At 40.2% G+C, this 21195-nt stretch overlaps 1 protein-coding gene across 2 annotated transcripts in view; it reads right to left on the bottom strand.

Annotated features, from left to right (window-relative positions):
* LOC138759287 (putative uncharacterized protein MYH16) overlaps positions 1–15746 on the bottom strand; it is a 115977-nt gene extending 100231 nt beyond the window's left edge. For both annotated transcript variants that reach the window (XM_069929474.1, XM_069929475.1), the window contains exon 1: positions 15662–15746. The gene's annotated coding sequence lies outside the window, so the exon portion shown is untranslated. The remainder of the gene's footprint in view (positions 1–15661) is intronic.
* Between the last annotated feature and the right edge of the window lie 5449 nt (positions 15747–21195).

The raw sequence follows: 21195 nt of genomic DNA, 5'->3' as shown, positions 1-21195 counted from the left end.
ACTTACATTTTAACATTAACATTGCGTTTTGTCAAATAAAGTAGTAGAGTGCTCTGCGAATGCTTAGCTACAAGTTCGCAACTGACACCAGAGAGAGGTTAAAAACCCCAAATTTTCCCATTATTTTAAAATTTAAACTGAAAGGTGGATTAACTGCTGTACAGTTTTTAGTTTGGAGCTCTCGGCATCCGGTCCCAACTCAAAATGCTACTTCAAGTCACGTGATCCCAGGGTGCATTTGTGTGCATTCATGTAAAAATTGGGCAATTCAAATGTAGAATTCACAAGTGAACAATCTAAGATATAAATAAAGGAGAAAGAAAGAACATAAGATATGGAAACAGAAACATTATTTTAATGCTTTTATTTGTTAGCTATGTAAATTCAAACTCTGCTTTCATTAAATTATAAATTATTTCAATTTGCTTCAATTATTTTCAGCCTCTTCCTCTCTCTGAGATGTACACAAAACGTTCAAGAACATTTGACAGCAGGGTTCCAGCGCATGGTCAGGTTACACTGCCCAAAGGCTGCTTGCCGTAATGAGCACACTCTGCCTCACTGAGCTCCTCTCAGGTGCTGAGCCAGGCATCCAAATTAAGCACAGGTGGGCTGGGATAGAAACACGAACATCCACCTGCCCTGGAATATAAAGACGGACAACCTATTATGGGCACTGTCCTTAGTGATAGGAACCCCAGCAATGAGTTTTGTGAATAAGGTCTTTGATAACACAGCTTACCAATGCAGAATCATCACCATTCTTGCTTGAAAGGTACAGTAGAGCACAAACAACTGAACATTAAACATCATTTAAGACAGATAGAAATTATTTTCCCACTTCTCCAGCCTGAATGTTTCACCCAGTGAAGTAACTCTAGACTGCTCGCCACAAAATGCTTTACCTTCACTTTAATAAGAACACTGAAACACGGAGACCCGTGCTCCGTACCAGCATTTACAATCATTTCAGCCCAACCAAGTCAGCTCAAATCCCAAAGACAGTACAATTTGCTTCATGAACTGCCAGCTGGAGATGCAGAACGTGACACTTTATTGAGCTGTTTCATGTGAAATACAAATTGCATGGACTCTCAGTAGAATAAAATAACAACACTGAGTTCTGTTTTGAAATCCAAGATGAGATTTTTCTCTGAATATAAAGATGAATGGGCAGGGAATTGTGGCAACTCAAAATATGGCCTTTCTTTACACGCAATGTTGAAATAGAAAAAGCAGCTCAGGCCTAATTTCTCAGGAGCATCAAGCAGGCATCTTGACATATCAGGACATCAGGATAGGTGACCACCAAAATGGCCGAGAAGATCACTGGAGTCTGACGAAAATGACTGGGAACATTGCTTGTATAGGGCTCCAAGATTTATAGAGGGTTCTTACCATCCATCACACAGGACTTTTGACCTACCACTGTAAGGAAGGAGGGATCGATGAATGGGATCCTATAACTTTGGGTTGCTTATAAATGCCACAAGTAAATTATTCTGAAATATTTATACTTACCAGTATATATTTTACAATTTTATGCGATTATTATATTCTGTGTGAAAATTGTATTGAATATGTCTGTATGCGTACCATGGTCCAGAGAAATGCTGTTTTGTCTGGTATAAACAGTGAAATCCCATTATAATATGATCGTTGGGGTCCATAAAATCTCATCACGAAGAAAGCCGGGTCGTGCTAAATTGGGGTTTCACTGTACTTGCATTTTGCCCGACATCCCCGCTCTTGCCTGGGAGCCCGAAGCCCGAGTCCAATGACTCATCACATTATGTCCATATTAGCATTAAAAAAAATCACAGGGTTTCACAGTATGTAGTCAGCTGATGATAAACTGAAACTTGTGGCTGTGATGCAATTATAAGGGTCGTAAGAAGGGAAGAGAGCAAAAGGAAGAAAGGACAAAATCTTATGTAAGAGTACTGCCAAGGTGAGTATGCGGACAACTGAAGAAAAGTTCAGAGGAGCGCACTGGGAAGAACATGGAATATAAATAAAGAGGCGGAGTCTGATCAGCCCCACATCCCTGATCCACCATTGAATAAGATTGTGGCTGATCTTCTACCTCAGCACCAATTTCTCTTTGAACCCTCTATCCCTCAAATTCCCGAATATCTCTTTGCTCCCTTTCCCCAATACGTTCAGTAAAAAAATCCAGTTCTCGCTTTCATATAGAATGCAGAATCCACCTGCTAAATTTCTTCTCATCTGTTCTGAATGCCTGAAACCTTATTTCAAGCCTGTGATGCCCAGTTCTAAATACCACAGTCGGGGGAATCAGCAATTTCATATCCACCTTTCAAGTCCCCAAAGACGGCAATTTCATTGAGATCGTCTTTCTGAATTCTAAATTTTTCTTGGCTTTTGTCTTTAATCCACAGCAACATATTAGCATAAGGATTTAATGACCGACACTAAGGCAAACTTTGCAATCTCTCTGAAAGTCCATCCAAATTCAACTGCCCAAGGAAAATTAGCTGGTTGTTAATATGTTTACCAGAATAAGCAGATTTTGGCTCATTTCCCAAATGCTTTCAAAATTAAGCCTATGCAGTAATCCCCCCCCCGTCAGGGTCGGCGCCAAGGGGGTGCATTCGCAGGCATTTCCCCCCAAATGAGGCATTGTAAATCCCCACCTGTGTGTGCGCCCCCTCCACCCCGACTCACAGGACCAGCATCACAAATGTCACTAGTCTCTACGCAATATAAGCAGTAGGTTTGTCTATTAGGTTGGAGGGAGGGGAAGGGGAGGATGATGGCGCACGGAGGTTCATAGTAGGCACCACCTCCACCCCCCGAATGAGTTTTCGAATGTCAGATTGCGCCCCTCCCCCCACTAAGATTTGTTCTGAAGCCGACCCTGCTCCTTGTGCGTAAGATGGTTTCCCTTGATAGTTACTTTACCAAGGCAAGGGAGGCCCAGAAATTCTGCAGAGGCCAATGGTCTATATTGAAAATGAAGCATTCACCAATGTTTCAAAAATTAGATGTTTCATTCAATGCCCATGTTGGTCTCCCCTCCAATTTCTCCTTTCTCTCACATTAATTGAAACAAGTTTTCAAAGTCTCACAAGGAAATGCACAAATGCTGGTCAGCAAAATTACGAAGATGATGCCATGACCATGAGTCTGGAAAAAAAACCAACTGAAAAACCTCACAAAGATAAGCGTATACAGAGCCGTTGTCATACCCACACTCCTGTTCGGCTCCGAATCATGGGTCCTCTACCGGCACCACCTACGGCTCCTAGAACGCTTCCACCAGCGTTGTCTCCGCTCCATCCTCAACATCCATTGGAGCGCTTACACCCCTAACGTCGAAGTACTCGAGATGGCAGAGGTCGACAGCATCGAGTCCACGCTGCTGAAGATCCAGCTGCGCTGGATGGGTCACGTCTCCAGAATGGAGGACCATCGCCTTCCCAAGATCGTGTTATATGGCGAGCTCTCCACCGGCCACCGTGACAGAGGTGCACCAAAGAAAAGGTACAAGGACTGCCTAAAGAAATCTCTTGGTGCCTGCCACATTGACCACCGCCAGTGGGCTGATAATGCCTCAAACCGTGCATCTTGGCGCCTCACAGTTTGGCGGGCAGCAACCTCCTTTGAAGAAGACCGCAGAGCCCACCTCACTGACAAAAGGCAAAGGAGGAAAAACCCAACACCCAACCCCAACCAACCAATTTTCCCTTGCAACCGCTGCAATCGTGTCTGCCTGTCCCGCATCAGACTTGTCAGCCACAAACGAGCCTGCAGTTGACGTGGACTTTTTACCCCCCTCCATAAATCTTCGTCCGCGAAGCCAAGCCAAAGAAAAGATGTGTAGATGGGCATTTGATAGCATTGCCATGGTTAACTGAAGGGCCTATGTCCATGCGATCTGACTCGATGACTACTGGCACCTGATTCAAAGATTATTTTACAAATTTCATGCAACCTGCTTTGCTATAACAGAAAACCACAGTCCAGAAGTTCTGCACTCCAAAAGGGTTCAATGCATGTGATGGTGTCAGTTGAGGGTTCTCCACCGCAAACTTTAGTACGTGTTATTGGAAAAGGACAAGTGCATTTGATTCTCTTTCTGTGTCTGAAGCAATCAGAGATGAGCAAGGACTCCAAGGTGGGGTGGGGTGGTACTGGTGATAGTATCAGGGGATTCAGCAGACCGATCAAGGACTTTAGAGAAGTGGCCAGCTGCTGAGGCCTAAATGGGTCTTGGGAGGAAGATACTGGTCAGAGATCAAAGCATTGTCTGGAGGTCAGTGTGTCAAAGAGTGTCCAGAGGAGTGTGGGCCAATAGTTAATTAGAAAATTGGGGACTATATGATATGGAGATCAGGGAGTTGGTTAGGGTTAGGCTGAATAGGGTGCTGGCATCAAAGTTATAGGGGCGACTTGAGGTGGAGGAGATAATTAGTGGGACTTACCAAGCGTGGCTCTAGGATAGTTGTCCAGCGGATGAACGCCTAATTACAGGCACTCACTCGCTGGATTAATTCACATGGGAATGCTCTAAAATAATGTGATCTGATCCACATCTGAAGCAGACAGCTTGTAAAATGGGCAAGAGGGAAGAGGGTGCGAGTCAAATTTCCAGAGTGGTACAATTCAACCTGGGAATTTACAACGCTAGATTCCACTTAAAATAAGATGCTGCTTGGCTGAATTTGGAGAAAAAAAAACTGTGTTCAACGCTTAACAAAGTCAATGGGAATATAGGTTGGCAATCTGCTTGTACACAACCATCGAATGTATACCAGGGGCACTCCCAGAAATACACTGCAATGTTTTATTTCCAAGCTGGTGATTAACTTAATCACTCTATATTTGGAAAATGTCCTATTTTAGTGAAATTCAATCTGGCAAAAAAATAAGTTAGAACTGAGCTTTCTAAGCCTCACTACTCAAATATTTACAAACAAAAGCAAAACAAAGACTACAATTTTTTTTTCCCTGCAGCTGTTCTGTTCAACAGATCACTGTGGTTGGATTCTGACACTGAGAGAATGGCCGCAACAACAAAAACACAAGGCCCAGCAGCCACACGTGGGCATATGGCCAGGGACAAAAGGAGGAGTTGAAGGCCCAGTGTTAAAAATCAAAGGCTGGAAGAGACAGTGGCATTGCCTGAAACATTACCTTTGTGGGAGACTTATTCACCGGCAGTTGGTTTGTGGTTAAAACAAAGGCATGTTATAAAAGAGATGGAATTACACATCACAGATTTTATTTCTCCAAGAGATGGGCAGTTTCAGAGTTTAGAATTTCACCAGATACTGCATTATTATATGAAATGACTTGGATTTCATTGATCATCCTATCCAGCCTTCCCATGGGAGATCAGGTCACTGAGGGAATGTGGTTAGGAACGTAGCTTCTATTTTTGCACGCGTTTTGTGGCTACAGCACAGGATATTTGTAGTCATCACTTTCTGGAAGAATTGGTAAAAGTGCAATATGCTTCCTGTTCAGAAGCCAGGCAACCAACGTATGCCCAGAAATACTGTCACTTTTTATCAGCTTTGTGTAACTGAATGTTAGTCTCTCCTCCAACTGCCAAGCCAAATATGATAATGAGAATTTCTCAGTTAATTAGTGTCACTTTGGAAATTCACTCTGGCCATATGACCATCATGCATACCTGGTAAGGAAATTTCCCATGTGTCGCTCCTTTTCACATTTGGAATGAGAACTTGGAAAATCTAACCCTGAAAGTAGCGATCGTTGGCCATTCTCTGGGCCTCTCACTGACTCGAATCACTGTCCTTTCATTCACACCTTCTGATGACCCCTACTCCCATCCAATCACTACACTGATAATGGTGACCACCGTCCCCATGCCAAGATTCCAACTTCCAGTCTCCTTCAGAGGCTTCATTCTTCACCCTGTCTGACCTTGCCCTCATTGTTCATTAAACACCACAGCAAAGGTCCCTGATGTACCCTTATAACCTCAACACTTGGATATCCATTCTACATTTACAGTCACAGCAGAGGACTGATCTGGCAAACAGCCACCCCAGAAACAGTAATAGCAGAGGCTGGTGAGCCTACCCTAGACCTCAACGTATGCAACATCCATCACTTGTTCCCAAGATGATGGGTCAGCGGTTCATCTGATCTCCCGCAGATGCCATCAGTGAAACTGTTAATGGCCTCACTTCACAGAGATAAAGTAGATGTGGATACCTTGTGGATTGGTGATCTACTGCCCTACTTACCCGTGAGATGGGCAGAATTTTAAAGTATGGCACATTGGATTACATTTTAACCTATAATGGTAATCATTCAAGTATCTTAACATCAACTGTACAAATATAATCCATGCTCAATACCATTCATTTATCAACCTGAATATTTTATCAGTCATGAAGATCCTTCACAAGACACTGTGCCAGTGGAGGTAGTATTGGAATTTCTGAACAAAATCTTGATCAGAGATTATAATAATCTATGTAAAGATGGACAACAGTGTAGAGAGGAATTTTTTTTTAATGTTTAATTTTTTTTAAAAATGTAAAAAGTTTTAAATTTCTTTCTTTGGCTTGGCTTCGCGGACGAAGATTTATGGAGGGGGTAAAAAGTCCACGTCAGCTGCAGGCTCGTTTGTGGCTGACAAGTCCGATGCGGGACAGGCAGACACGATTGCAGCGGTTGCAGGGGAAAATTGGTTGGTTGGGGTTGAGTGTTGGGTTTTTCCTCCTTTGCCTTTTGTCAGTGAGGTGGGCTCTGCGGTCTTCTTCAAAGGAGGTTGCTGCCCGCCAAACTGTGAGGCGCCAAGATGCACGGTTTGAGGCGTTATCAGCCCACTGGCGGTGGTCAATGTGGCAGGCACCAAGAGATTTCTTTAGGCAGTCCTTGTACCTTTTCTTTGGTGCACCTCTGTCACGGTGGCCAGTGGAGAGCTCGCCATATAATACAATCTTGGGAAGGCGATGGTCCTCCATTCTGGAGACGTGACCTATCCAGCGCAGCTGGATCTTCATAAGCGTGGACTCGATGCTGTCGACCTCTGCCATCTCGAGTACTTCGACGTTAGGGGTGTAAGCGCTCCAATGGATGTTGAGGATGGAGCGGAGACAACGCTGGTGGAAGCATTCTAGGAGCCGTAGGTGGTGCCGGTAGAGGACCCATGATTCGGAGCCGAACAGGAGTGTGGGTATGACAACGGCTCTGTATACGCTTATCTTTGTGAGGTTTTTCAGTTGGTTGTTTTTCCAGACTCTTTTGTGTAGTCTTCCAAAGGCGCTATTTGCCTTGGCGAGTCTGTTGTCTATCTCATTGTCGATCCTTGCATCTGATGAAATGGTGCAGCCGAGATAGGTAAACTGGTTGACCGTTTTGAGTTTTGTGTGCCCGATGGAGATGTGGGGGGGGCTGGTAGTCATGGTGGGGAGCTGGCTGATGGAGGACCTCAGCTTTCTTCAGGCTGACTTCCAGGCCAAACATTTTGGCAGTTTCCGCAAAGCAGGACGTCAAGCGCTGAAGAGCTGGCTCTGAATGGGCAACTAAAGCAGCATCATCTGCAAAGAGTAGTTCACGGACAAGTTTCTCTTGTGTCTTGGTGTGAGCTTGCAGGCGCCTCAGATTGAAGAGACTGCCATCCGTGCGGTACCGGATGTAAACAGCGTCTTCATGGTTGATTTAAAAGTTTTAAATTTAGACACAGTGTAATAACAGGCCCTTCTAGCTCACGAGCCCCTGCCGCCCAAATGCCACAATTACCCTACAAGCCCCGTATGTCTTTGAAGGCGGGGGGGGGGGGGAGGAAACCAGAGCACCCAAGGAAAACCCAAAGCAGACACGGGAAGAACGTACAAAGACAGCGTAGGATTCGAACTAGAGTTGCTGGTTCTAATAATAGCATTGCGCTAACCATTTCCACCCCACCCCCCACCACCCAAGGAGAATACCAACTCTTAAGATCTTGACATCTGAAAGGGTACCATCTGTAGCCTTCCAATGAAAATCTGGGGATTGAAAAGGAGTGAAGGAGAGCAGGTTTATAAAAAGCTTCTGAATAAGCAACAAATAGATCTCATCTTTACTTAAATAGTTCCACTTCTCCCTACACTGCAATCTCCTCCAACTTACAAACTCCACAGAGAGATGAGCTACCAGCATTAAGGGTCCATCAGTCCCCAATTTTTATCACTCTACCAGACATCTCTCGACAACAGTGGTCCCATGATCCAGAACTGCTGGTTAAATGTCTTCAGCACTTGGCTTCTCTTTCCTCCTTCAATATACTCCATAACAAACACAAAACATTATATTTTATATGGCATGTGCTCCAGGAACTGAAAAGCTGCTTACTTATGCCCAGGAATGTTCTATCCCATTTGTCACTGTGCTGCCCTGACTGGTGGTGCTGGTGGGACAGTCTTTATCCAGGGTGATGCTCCAGGTGTCTGGTCTGTTGCCTGTAAGGTCTGATGATGAAAGCAGTAAGGATGTTTCCTGATTAGCCCACAGAACATTTTCTCAATTTAGGCATTTAGATGTTTGCAAGGTCAGGCAGGTAAAGAATGGTTGTGCCATCCCTGAATTCAATCAATTATGCTCAATCTTCTCCTAGTCTTTTCTTTCTCCTATTTCAACATAGCCATCCAAGCACAATTCTTTGGCTTGTTGTGGCAATTATAATATAAAATAAACCCTGTAAGGATGGTAGATTACTTCCAGGTGTGTGAGTGTGTTTTTTTTTACAAGTTTTATGGTCATTATTACTGAGATTAGTTTTCAATTTCAATTCCTGATTACTTTAACAAAATGTAAATCCCACAGCTGTAAAGGTGAAATTTGAACCAACATCTCTGGATCACTCTGCTAGTATTCAGTGGACAGTCACCATGTTTGAGATACACCACATGGAATTACCTGCCTGGGACCGGTCCCTATCTCAGCGACAACACCAGCCTGATAGATAAATGCCCCATTTTATTTGTTTTTGTAGAGTAGTATTTGTGAAATAAAACCCCTCTGCCAAGAACTGTACGATAAGGTTTAAATGTCTGCATTTAATGGACAGGAAACAGATTACAATTTAATGACACAGTTATATCAGTTTCCACCCCTAACAACAAATCAAATAATTCAAATGAAAGATATTTTATTTTACTGACATGATATCTTTAAAGAAAAACAAGTTTGCATCAAACATAATAGCTAAGGATAATGGTCTACTCCTAACTTTATTTGCTGGTTATTTTTCTTTCGGCTGAACGAAAAATGAAGGGGGGATGTTTTCTTCTGTGACTCATTTGATGATTGGTATTAAATACTGGTGGTTTAGACACATTGTTAATTTTGCCCCTGAAAATTAAAGGCCCTTGCCAGACTTCGTTATGCTGAAAGCCCAGAAAGATAGGACAATGGTTTTTAATGGCTCTGCAAACCAGAGAGCAGAAGCTCACAAATTGTTTTTTTTTCCATTTGTTTTGTACTGAACACAATTTCAATAAAAAATTTTTAGGAAACAATAGCAACGCACAAAATGCTGGAGGAATTCAGTGGGTCAGGAAGGATCCACGGAAAGCAAGAGATAATCAATATTCTAGGCCAAAACCATTTATCAAGAAGGGCAGGGAACAGGCAGAAATCTGAATAAAGGAGTGGGAGCATGGGCTGGCAGGTGATAGGTGGATATAGGTAGGAGAGGGAAGAAAAAGGAAAATGAAAGAGGTCATCATGGGGGGGCGGGGGGGGGGGGTAGAGGGCAGAAAAGACATTAGAAATATTTTGCCAAAGGAGGAAAACCTTTTGGCCCAAGAAGTCCATACTCCTTGCAAACCAATCCTGCTAGCCCAGTTCCTCCACTTTTTCTGCAATAAGCTGCAAATTCACTATCCAATTCCTTGTTATTCAGCCTGATTGACAATGTCCACCACCCTTACCGGTATTGATTTCTAGTTTATCGTCATTCTCCACATAAAATGACATTCTCCCTCATCTCCTACCCATCCATTTTCTCCAACTCATTAAATCCATGACCTTCTTGAACAATTGATGAAAGGAAAGAGATTTGATTTAGTCTAGCTATGACGTAAAGTGAACTTGAAACAGATGGATTAATTTTTAATTTCGAGGATCAGCAAGGTAAGAGGTCCTTCGAGCCCATGAGTCCAACCTGCAGTGATAGACGGCTAGAGATCCTCCTAACCATTATAAGGAGTTGGAGATTAGTATGTTGCAGCTAAGGATGATTCAAGATGGATGCCTCCGCACAGTCATGATAAAGCTAATAAAGTGTAGTTGTTTTAAAACAACCCGTTTCTTTATTACAATAAAAGAAACATTACATGGTACCAGGAGTGAGAATCAGTCAATATAGCAGCAGAGAAACAGAAAGTGTGAAGACTGATGATGATGTAAATTGGACTGGAAATATCACCACATGTGGAGTCTGTTCAAAGATTCCTGCTGTACCTGCAAGCCATTGGAGTTGATAGCATACCAGAAGCATGGAAGATTGCGTTGCTACTTAACGTGGTGGGACCTGAAGCACTAGAGGTTTTCAATACATTTGTTTTTGCCGAGGCAGAACACCAGGGGAAGTTTGATAAGGTTATCGAGATGTTTGGTGAACACTGTCCACCAAAGCAAAATGAAATGTTCAAGAAGTACGCGTTTCGCTCATGCATGCAGTTGCGGGGAAAGAGCTTTGATACTTTTTTTTTAAACATAACATGAATTTAAAAGCAAGAGCATGCAATTTTAGATTGCTACAAGATTAAATGATCCATGATCAAATTGTGTTCAGGATTATTGATAAGAAAGTGTGGGAGAGGCTTCTGTGAGAGACAGAGCTTACCTTAGCTGGAGCTGTGAAGAAACGCCACGCCAGTGAATTAAAAACTCTGCAGCACACAAAAAAGTTCAGTGAGAATGCAAAAGCCTGTGAAAATGAAGGCATAGCTGTAGCCACAGTGTGTGTTCACACACATAAACAAAAAATGAGATCTAGGAAATCCAAATCAAATATATGAAATCGATCTTTGCCAGACATGGAATTCCTCAAATTGTCTACAGTGACAATGGACCATGCTACATCTGTAAAGAATTCCAGAACTTTGCAGAGACTACAATTTTCAATAAGTGACTTCAAGTCCTCTGTATCCACAGTCAAATGGTACAGCAGAGAAAGGAGTGCTCATAGTTAAACAGTTGCCCAAGAAAGCACAAGACAGTGGCTCAGATCCTTATCGAGTTACAGAGCTTCACCACTTGAACATGGCATGTCATCTAATAGGACGTAGACTACACACCACAGATCCCGACTCTGCAGACCCAAGCAAGAACAGAGATGTCAAATGAAGCAAAAGCATCTGCAATTACAAAAAAAACTATGAAAAGTCTGCAAAAAGCTTAGGGCCACTAGCACAACATGACACAATCAGACTCAGAGATTCCAAAACTTGGGACAAAAAGGCTTCTGTGCTTGAGAAACCTAAAGACGAGCCTCAGCGGCACAAGGACAGCATCTTCCCCATCTGATTCCTGAATAATCAATGAACCAAATACATTGCCTTACTTTTCGTGCACTGTTATTTTTATTTTTTAGAGTAGTTGTAAGATGGTTATAATATGTATGTTTGCCACATAACACCAAATTTTGTGACTTGTTCGTGAAAATAAATTTGGATTCTGATATTACAAGAGAGCCATGACTTCAATGCATTTATTTCTGTATAATTGCATTGGTCACAGAATGTAAAGGGAACACGATTTACCTTTTACCATTCGGGTGGGCTTAAATCTGGCTTTCCAAAATTCGGAACATTCTGTCCCCCCAAGGGTTCCGGATAAAGGATCGTGTAACTGTAATGTTAATTCTGCAAAACTGCAGGTTGAAGAGTTAGGCTACTGGCAGCAATTTATGAGGATCACAGCAATTAATGCTTGAATATTTCGCCTACAATTTCACTGATCATTTCTTTTGCAACGTTAAAATAATTTGTACTTGTAACTTAGTGAGGTGACTAACAACTCCTGCGTTAAAACCCTGATGAAGGGCTCAGGCCCAAAACATTATTATATCCCTAGGCTTACGAGAGACCTGCTGAGTTTCTCCGGCATTTTTAGCATGACGGTCAGCGCAACGCTGTTACAGTACCAGCGAATGGAGTTCGAAAATCCGGCACTGTCTGTAAGCAGCTCATGCATTCTCTCTGTGTCTGCATGAGTTTCGCCTGAGTGCTCCGGTTTCCACCCCCCTTTCAAAAACGTGCTGCGGAGGTAGGCCATTTGAGTGTAATTGGGTGGCACGAGCTCATGGGGTGAAAGGGCTGCATGAGTGTCTTTTGTGCATTGCACTCTAAACATTAGCATAAAACTGATTTGGACCCTCTCTGAGTATTGTGAAGACCGTGTCACCATACAATTTTCAATACCCAGCATTTCATATGAAAATCAACCCTAATTTCTTTAAGGCACAAAGTGTTGGAAATACTCAGTAGCATCCATGGACAGCAAAAAAAAAATCAATATTTCAAGTCAAAGACCCAGGGTCCTGATGACTGGCCCTCAGCCTGAAATAGTGACTTTATTTCTGCTGTCTGACCCGCTGAGCGTTCAAGTCATTTTTTAGGTTTTCCTACACCTGCAGTCGATACATGAAGAATCTCAGAATGCACAAAACATAAAAAATTCACATCATCCCCCCCCAATCTTGTTCATATCCTGAGCAATGATTCATCATGGCTATAAAACGATCTTCAGTTAAACTGCGTTTGTTAGACTATCTGGAATAAAAACACACCATCGGATACCGAATAAAAATCAGATGGGCCTTTTTAAAAAAAAATGTACTGAGCACTACTGGAGAAACCACTACTCTAACAGAGTTAGGACTGATTCGCCAGCTGTTGGTGAATACCCCCCCCCCACCCCCACCCATCTAATGACATAGGCCAGAGTGCGGTTTCAGACCCAATCCTGACACATTAAGAGAAGAAAGGAACGAGGTAAATACTTTTTAGCTCTGTTCAACGTCGCTGTCTCCTCCGAGAAACTGTTAATAGCCCACTTGCTGCCAATTGTAAATGAACTACATGCTAAAAGGTAAATTTAGTATTAAAATAAATTGAGTTATTTTGGCAATAAACCCCATCAGGAATGTTGTCTTCATATATGATTATTGAAACAGTGTGTTTTTGGGGTTTGACCTTTTTTAGGTAACTGGTACATCATGGTATATAAACATTTAAATTAGAGCACTATATTTACTTGTTAAAACTCATGTGGTTCACAATATTACACTTAGCAATGTGGTACATAAATATAATATAAACCCATTTAGCCACCAATATTCTAGCAGAAAACTCAATGAAATGTATTCTCGTCGACATGAAAACATTTGTGCTATTACTACGATGGAAGAATTGAAATACAAGATCATTAAAATGTGATTACATTGCAAGATTTTGGTGGAGAAATCAGCATTAGTGCTAAAAGCTAACAGCAAAAAAAACCCCAAACTGAGTGCATGAAAAAACAGCACTATTTATTTCCTTTAAAAATTAGCAGACAGATTGAGAGTAGCAATGTATCATAGATGGTTTGGCAGCTCCAAGTAATGAAATTAATGTTAGGTAGACCAACAATGTGGACAGATTGAATACCAATAAAGCCAAAGTGACTAACGATAAAGAGTTCATTGTCATACACATTGTCAAACATACAAATGGACTGATTGTTACTTGCGGTCACAGACAGACACCTGGAAAGAAAGAAGTGTCAACTAATTAAATTAAGTTCAAAGAGACAATAAATAGACAAGGTCACAGTAATCCTCGTGCAAAAAGTGTCCTTTTGTGGACAATCAGTCCTTGTGTGCTGTTGGAACAGTCTCACCAGTTCTGACAGTATTTGTGCAGAAGCTGACAAATACATGTCCCATTCGAACGACAATATCAAGAAGCATGACATGCATTTCAAAAAATAGAGAAGTAGTGCGCCAGTCACAATGATCGTTAAAAAAAACTAAACTTGTAATTGGGAAAGTAGTGCGTGTGTGTGTGTGGGTGTGTGTGTGTGGGTGTGTGTGTGTGTGTGTGTGTGTGTGTGTGTGTGTGTGTGTGTGTGTGTGTGTGTGTGTGTGTGTGTGTGTGTGTGTGTGTGTGTGTGTGTGTGTGAGAGACAACTGTTACAAATGGTCCAGACATAGCGTCAGCAATCTCTTTTTCAATTTTTGACTTAATGACATTCCAATTAGATCGTCAATATTTTTAAACCTACAAAGCCTTTGATATAGTTCAACAGACTACTCTGCAACTCAAGTCAATGAATGGCATGGGGATTTTGTCTGAGCTTTGCCTTATTTTCATCATTTTATTTTAAATTTTAATAATACCAGCACAATAGAAACGGATTCCAGCAATTGAAACCCGTGCCACCCATTACATGCAAATAACCTCCTAATCACACACGTTTTGGAGGGTGGGAGGAAGCCAGAGCACCTGGAGAAAATCCACGACCACCATGAGGAGAACGTACAACCCTGGATTCAAACCCATGTCACTGGCATTGAAATAGCATTGCACTAACTGTGCCTGCCATTCAATCAGCTACCAAAGCTTTAGCAGCAGTTCACCAGGATCCCCATACTTGGAACAAGAACACAGAGGTTACACTAGCAGACTGGACCCCAAAAGCCTGGGCCACCGACCTACAAACACGGTGTCTTAAACAAGCAGCCTCTATCCTAAAAGACCCCCATCACCCAGGCCATGCCCTCTTCACTCTGCTACCATCGGGAAAAAGGTACAGAAGCCTAAAGACGAACCCTCAGCGGCACGAGGACGGCTTCTTTCCCATCAGATTCCTGAATAATCAATGAACCAAAGACATTGCCTTACTTTTCGTGCCCTATTAGTTTTATTTTTTGTAGTAATGTTATAAGACGGTTATAATATGTATGTTTGCCACATAACACCAAATTTGGCGACTTGTTCATGAAAATAAATTTGGATTCTGATATTACAAGAGAGCTATGACTTCAATGCATTTATTTCTGTATAATTGCATTGGTCACGGAATGTAAAGGGAACACGATTCACCTTTTACAGTGTAGTAACAACAGATGTTGCTGCAGTTACTCTGTGACACACTAGCTCTTCTATACTCTCAATGTCACTGCTGGGCCTGTTTGAGGAAGGATTACCAATAATGAGAAAACTTGGCATAGATGTCAATTGTCTAACAAACAATTCAAGAAGGAATTGCTGGAGGCCACCAAATGAAAGATGCTACTCACATTTGCTTCTCATTTCTACAGACTGGGGAGAAAGGGATAATGTTGCATAAGACTGGAACCAGGATCAACCGGCAACAAAGCACAAGATTGCTTCTTCCACGTCTGACTACCAGCCTTATTCCTGGCATTGCTGAGATGGCTGACATTCTCTCTCACCGACAATGAATCACTTCAGACTACTGATTTGGCGCTGGGCTGATTGATCTCAGATGCCAAATTTGGCTCTGCTTTCGATCTGGTCTAAAACGTCAAGCTGTTATCTGTATAACTGCTTTGTGCTGGCCAAAATTCTTCATCCTAGTGCTTTAACACCACTCTCCAGATTAAAAGATACTGTGGCTGGAGAAAGTAAATGTAACGTAATAGCTTGTAAAATCATCTTACCTGATATTCTTTAATTTTCCTCTGAAGAGCAGCAGTGAGAGACTGTTCATCTTCCAATTTAGTGCTCACCGTATTTATCTCCAATTCTTTCCTTAAGATAGAACAAATCACATTTTACATTGTACAAGATGAAAACACCTGGCAATCATATCTTAGTTTAAAACAAAGATGTGAAAGGCCAAGATGGGTTTTATAGAAGTGGAGAAGCCCATTCAGTTGCACGAGATGACAATGGGAACCTTGGAAATACCATGTTCTAACTTGTCAATTTATCTGACTTTCGATATATTAAATTTGATCAAAAAGGGGGAAAAAAATACTTGCTTGAAATCATACAAGTGACTTAGAACAGCAACATAAGCTAAAAGAAAAAGAACAATCAGGCCAATTGATTTTAAATTTTTTCTACAGCAAAATTTCTCAATGTTATGGTCCACAAACCATGGCCGATCCATGGTAGCCCACGGCAACAAGGCAAAGAAAAATATCGGCAGTGTCCTACACAGAAAATGCGCAAGACCAAGTTGCAAGCTTGACAAAAAAAAAGATAATTCTCAAAATAATTTCCCACCGGCAAACAAATAAAAAAACCCAGTGGTCTATGAAAGATCACCAGACACCACTGATGTTATAGGTGGTCCACAGTAAATAAAGGGATATTTAAATGCTGTGGATGAGGAAATAAATCTGAGAGCTGTTGATGTTGACTTTACCATGTGCAAATGCAGCAAACTGATAATAAACAAAGGATTATTAATTCCGATATTGGAACGTTATTAATAAGGACAGAAACTTTAGAAAGGCAGAGGTGGGTCTCAGGTTCTAAATATCAAAGTCAATGGAGCCGACCTTCACAAAATGAACACATTCTATGTAAGTAACAACACAATGGTGGATAAACTCAACAGGTCAAACATTAAAATAAAACAGTGCTGGAGCATCTCAGAAGGTCAAACCATGTACAGCAAAGATCAAGATACATAACCAACATTTCAGGCTTGAGTCCTTCATCAAAATATTGCACATACACTGCTAACTTGAGTTATTAAAAACAGAAAGTGTCGAAGATATTTGGATCCATGCAGCATCTGTGCAGAAACAGAAAGAATTAATGTTTCATCAGAATTGTGGATTCGTGACAATCAAAATATTTTTATACTGTGATAACCCGAGTGATTGAACAAGCCATTGGCACATTTTATACTGTTGTTTAATTACTAGAAACTGATAGGTTTCATTTCCATGAGGTTCCACTCTCTTGATTGTAGAATTTCTAGTCTTGACAACATCTTCAGGGAACGTGCACCAGCATGTGCTGTTTTTCCTCATGTTGGTGACACTGTCTTCATCAGCATCCCTCCTCTGTGGGCTTCTCTTCACTGCCCTGTCTATACACCTCCTTCAAATTCCCAACTCCAGGTCACTTTACAGTAGGGACAGCCAGTCTTTCCCCATTCTCAAATAACGTTTAGCTCAGCATGGACAATTGGAGACAGAGGCTACTACAAACACTGCAAAAGTCACCACCTGGTCTTCAGTTCCAAAATCAGTGATTTCTGATTTCATCCTCTCCATGCCCTCTTGTCTCAGGCTCTCTTCCTGTCCCTGGCCCCTTGTCTCAGCCTTAACCGCATCTTCGGAGTCTCAGTCTGATGCAGCCAACAGTGATCTTTCTGTCCGGGTCCTCTCCTTCATAAAGGTTGGCTGCCTACATCAGTATTACACTTCTCCAGCCAGCCTATCATCAAAGAGCTCACTTCCACTTTTTACACCTTCAAGTTGAGCAAATCCAGTACTCTCCTTGCCAGATCCTAGCCTTCATAAATTTTGGCTTGCTGTCTCTATTCTCCCTTGCAGAGTTCTTCTGCTGCCCTACAGTGCCTCCTGGTCCTTCTCACTTTTAAAATTCATGACCTTCTCCATCACCGCTCCCTTGTTCATCACTGAAACCTCTTCTAGCCTCACAACCTCCTCCTGTACCATCAGTTTCTTTAGTTCAAGTGTATTCCACCTTTGTCTTATCATTGCTGGCCACCGAGATATCGCACTCAGTCTCTCAGCTTTTCGAGACCATCGGCTTAAGCTTATTTTTCAATACTCCAAATATTGTCTTTTTTCACTCTGCATCCCTTAATGCTCTAGTCGGACACCTTTACAAATATAACATTAGAGTTTTAATTCTACTCAGACTATCATTTCCTCCCTCTCTTAACTTCGTTTTATTTATTTTGTTAGCTGCTTTACTCCAATATTTTGTTTTGAACTTCGATAGCCCATATTAGAGGTTGGTTCTCAAACCTTTTCTTCCCTCTCACATACCACCTTAAGTAATCCCTATGCCATAACTGCTCTGTGATTAGTTAGGGATTATTTAAGGTGGTATGTGAGTGGGAAGAAGAGTTTGAAAACCACTGTTTTGATCGTACCTAATTGACTCATCATGTGCACCGTTTCATAACTCCAAAGGAAATGGGCCAATGACAATTTTTCCGTCTTCAATATTTTTATTGGATTTTACAGAAAATAGTATGCAAGTTAAAGCCATTATTCAAAGGTAATATATAATACAGAGAGAAAAAAATAATGTAAGAAAAAAGACTATTATATATAATCTCAATGTCATAACAGTCACACAGAAAAAAAGTGGCAAGCACTTAAACAATTACAACATATGGCTAATTGAAAAAGATTAGAAGTAAATATTATACTATACTACAAATTCTAACCCCTTCCTTTCTGAAGTTATCTGGTAAGTACATATAATTTCAGTACCATTGCAAAAAACCCACAAACTCACAAAGCAAGATCCAAGTGATTTTATAAATCACAAAAATAATTGATAAAAAGACCCCATAAACTTAGATATTTTAACTCTGTTACAATAGAAGAACATATCTAGGAGGTCTAAATTAGAAATTTTACTTACTTATGGTGGTAAGAAAGGATTTATAACTGAGGTGTATGCTTTATTGCAGAATAAAATGCTTAAGCCCGATATTTATAAATCTAAATTAAAATTGGAAAAAGATTTGTCCACACCTATTTCTCAGGTTGATTGGATGAACTTGTGTGAGAATAGTATGATTAAAATTGTAAATGTAAGTTATAGATTAGTTCATCAGTTATACTTAACTCTGGAGAAATTAAGGAAATATAAGTTTATCTCTTCTGATTTATGTTTCAAATTTCATAAGGAAATTGGTTCTTTTTTACATTCTACTTGGTTATGTAAGATGGTGAAACCTTTTGGGGGTAGATTTAAGGAACTTTTAGAAGCTGTTTGACCCTTTGGTACTTTTATTGGGTTACGTTAAGAAATTGAGCTTGGAGTTAAAATTAAATAATTTTCAAATTGCTTTTTTTTTGAGATGGGCTTTAGCTGTGGCTAGAAAATGTTTGGCTATTTGGAAAAATGGGATTAATTTGAGTATTCAGCGATGGCATTTGGAAATGAGATCTTGTATTTCGTTGGAAAAGATAACATATAATTTATGTAATAATTATTCTTTTTTTTGTTAAAACCTGGAGCCCGAATTTGGAATATATGGGGTTGAATTACTAATCTATTTCCCCACACATTGATGGTGTCGCTCTGAACCTTGGCAAATAATTGAGGAGTGTTATGTTAATTGATCTCCTCTTTTTCTTTTCTTCCTTTTCTTTTGGGGTAGTTTAGAGAGGGGTGGGCAAAAATATTATGTATGTATTATGTTTTATTTGTTTGCATCTTTATTGCATGATTTATCATGATTAATAAATAAAATTTTCAAAAGAAATAGAAGAACATTATGATTTTTTTTTCCACAGTTAGGCATGCCATCACATTAGATAGCCATAAGTAGTCAGCATCTTTCCAACTCATCAGTATTGAATGTCTTGCAATAAGGGAGGAAAAAGAGACAACATAGGGTTGAGATGGAGTTAAATTAAAATCAGTTGTCTTAGTTGATCTAAAAAAGGGCAAATGTAGGATTAGGTATCAAATTCACATTGAGAACTAAAGATAAGCTACGAAAAATACCTTCCCAAAAAGTGGAAAGAGAGGAACAAGACCAAAACATATGTAACAAAGTACCTTCTTCAGTTTTACACATCATATTTCGAGGAAATGTTTAGCGTAAAATCTAGCAAATTGAATTTCAGAAAAGTAACCTCGATAATTACTACCTTAAATTGGAAAAGTGAATGTTCGGCCCAAAAAGAGGAATTGATCAATTTTAAGCCATGTAGTATCCGAAAATGAAAAGTTGAAGATCTTGCTCCCATAATTTTTTAATCTTATCTAGGGAATTATCTCTAGACTTTCATAATAAATCATATATATCTGATATCAACATTTTTGGATTCAGTTTAACATCATAAATCACCCTATCGTATTTATCGCAAGGTCTCCAGGAGTCTCAATGCTACAGAGTTTAAAAAAAAACTCCTAATTTGTAGGTATCTAAAGAAATAATATTTGGGAAGTTTAACATTTAAGAGAGAATTGTTCAAATTAAGCTAAATTAATATCAATAAATCTTGAAAAGATTGGATACCCAACTTAAGTCATTCACGAAAAGCAGAACCTTGCATAAAAGGTTGAAAAATAATTAACTAATATAGGGGTAGCAAGTAAAAACCTAGGATATCGAAATTGAAAGCAAATTCTCAAAATATGCTTAACAACAAAATTATCATATAACTTAGAAGCAGAAAAAGGTAATGGCACTCCCAGTGTCGAATTAAGAGAATATTTTTTAGAAGAGTTGATTTCTAAATTAATCCAACTTGAAGCATCCATTCTATCTTATAATGAAACCAAAATTAATACACCTAATATTAGCTGCCCAATGGCAAATTCTAAAATTAGGTAATGCCAAACCACCTTTCTTTTTAAGGTTTTGAAGGAAAACTTTTCTAAGATGAAGATGTTTATTTTTCCAAATAAATGAGTCAAGCGAATCAAAAAAAGCTTTGGGAACAAAAACAGGAACTGCTAGGAAAATATATAAAAACTTGGGTAAGATATTAATTTTAATTACATTAATTCATCCTATTAAGGATATTGAGAAAGGAGACCACAGATCTAAAAACTTCTTAACATAATTCATTAAAGTAAGAAAATTCTCTTTCAACAAATTATAATAATTTTTATTAACAGTAACACTGAGTTATTAAATTGATTTTTAGCTATTTTAAAAGGACAGTATCTAGAAAGCCAGACAACTTGCTTTTCTGAAAATTTAGTTTATAATCTGAAAATTGACCAAATTGGTGGAGCAGTGACAGAATGGATGGAATTGAACAATAAGGATCTGAAATATACAACAGAAGACCATCCGCATAAAAAAACATTATGAACACCCCCACCTCAAGATTCCAGAGATGTCATTAGTTTGCCAAAAGGCCACAGCTAATGGTTCTAATGCCAAATTAACAGGCTAAAAGGACAACCTTGCCTAGTTCCACGGTAAAGATTAAGGGATTTGGATTTTAAAGATTTGATAAAAATTGAGAAACAGGAGATAAATATATCAATTTAATCCAATTGA

This window comes from Narcine bancroftii, chromosome 3 (genome assembly GCF_036971445.1).
Source record: "Narcine bancroftii isolate sNarBan1 chromosome 3, sNarBan1.hap1, whole genome shotgun sequence".
Lineage (NCBI taxonomy): Eukaryota > Metazoa > Chordata > Chondrichthyes > Torpediniformes > Narcinidae > Narcine > Narcine bancroftii.
Note: the sequence above shows the minus strand (reverse complement) of the source record. Positions and strands in the feature narration are given on the sequence as shown.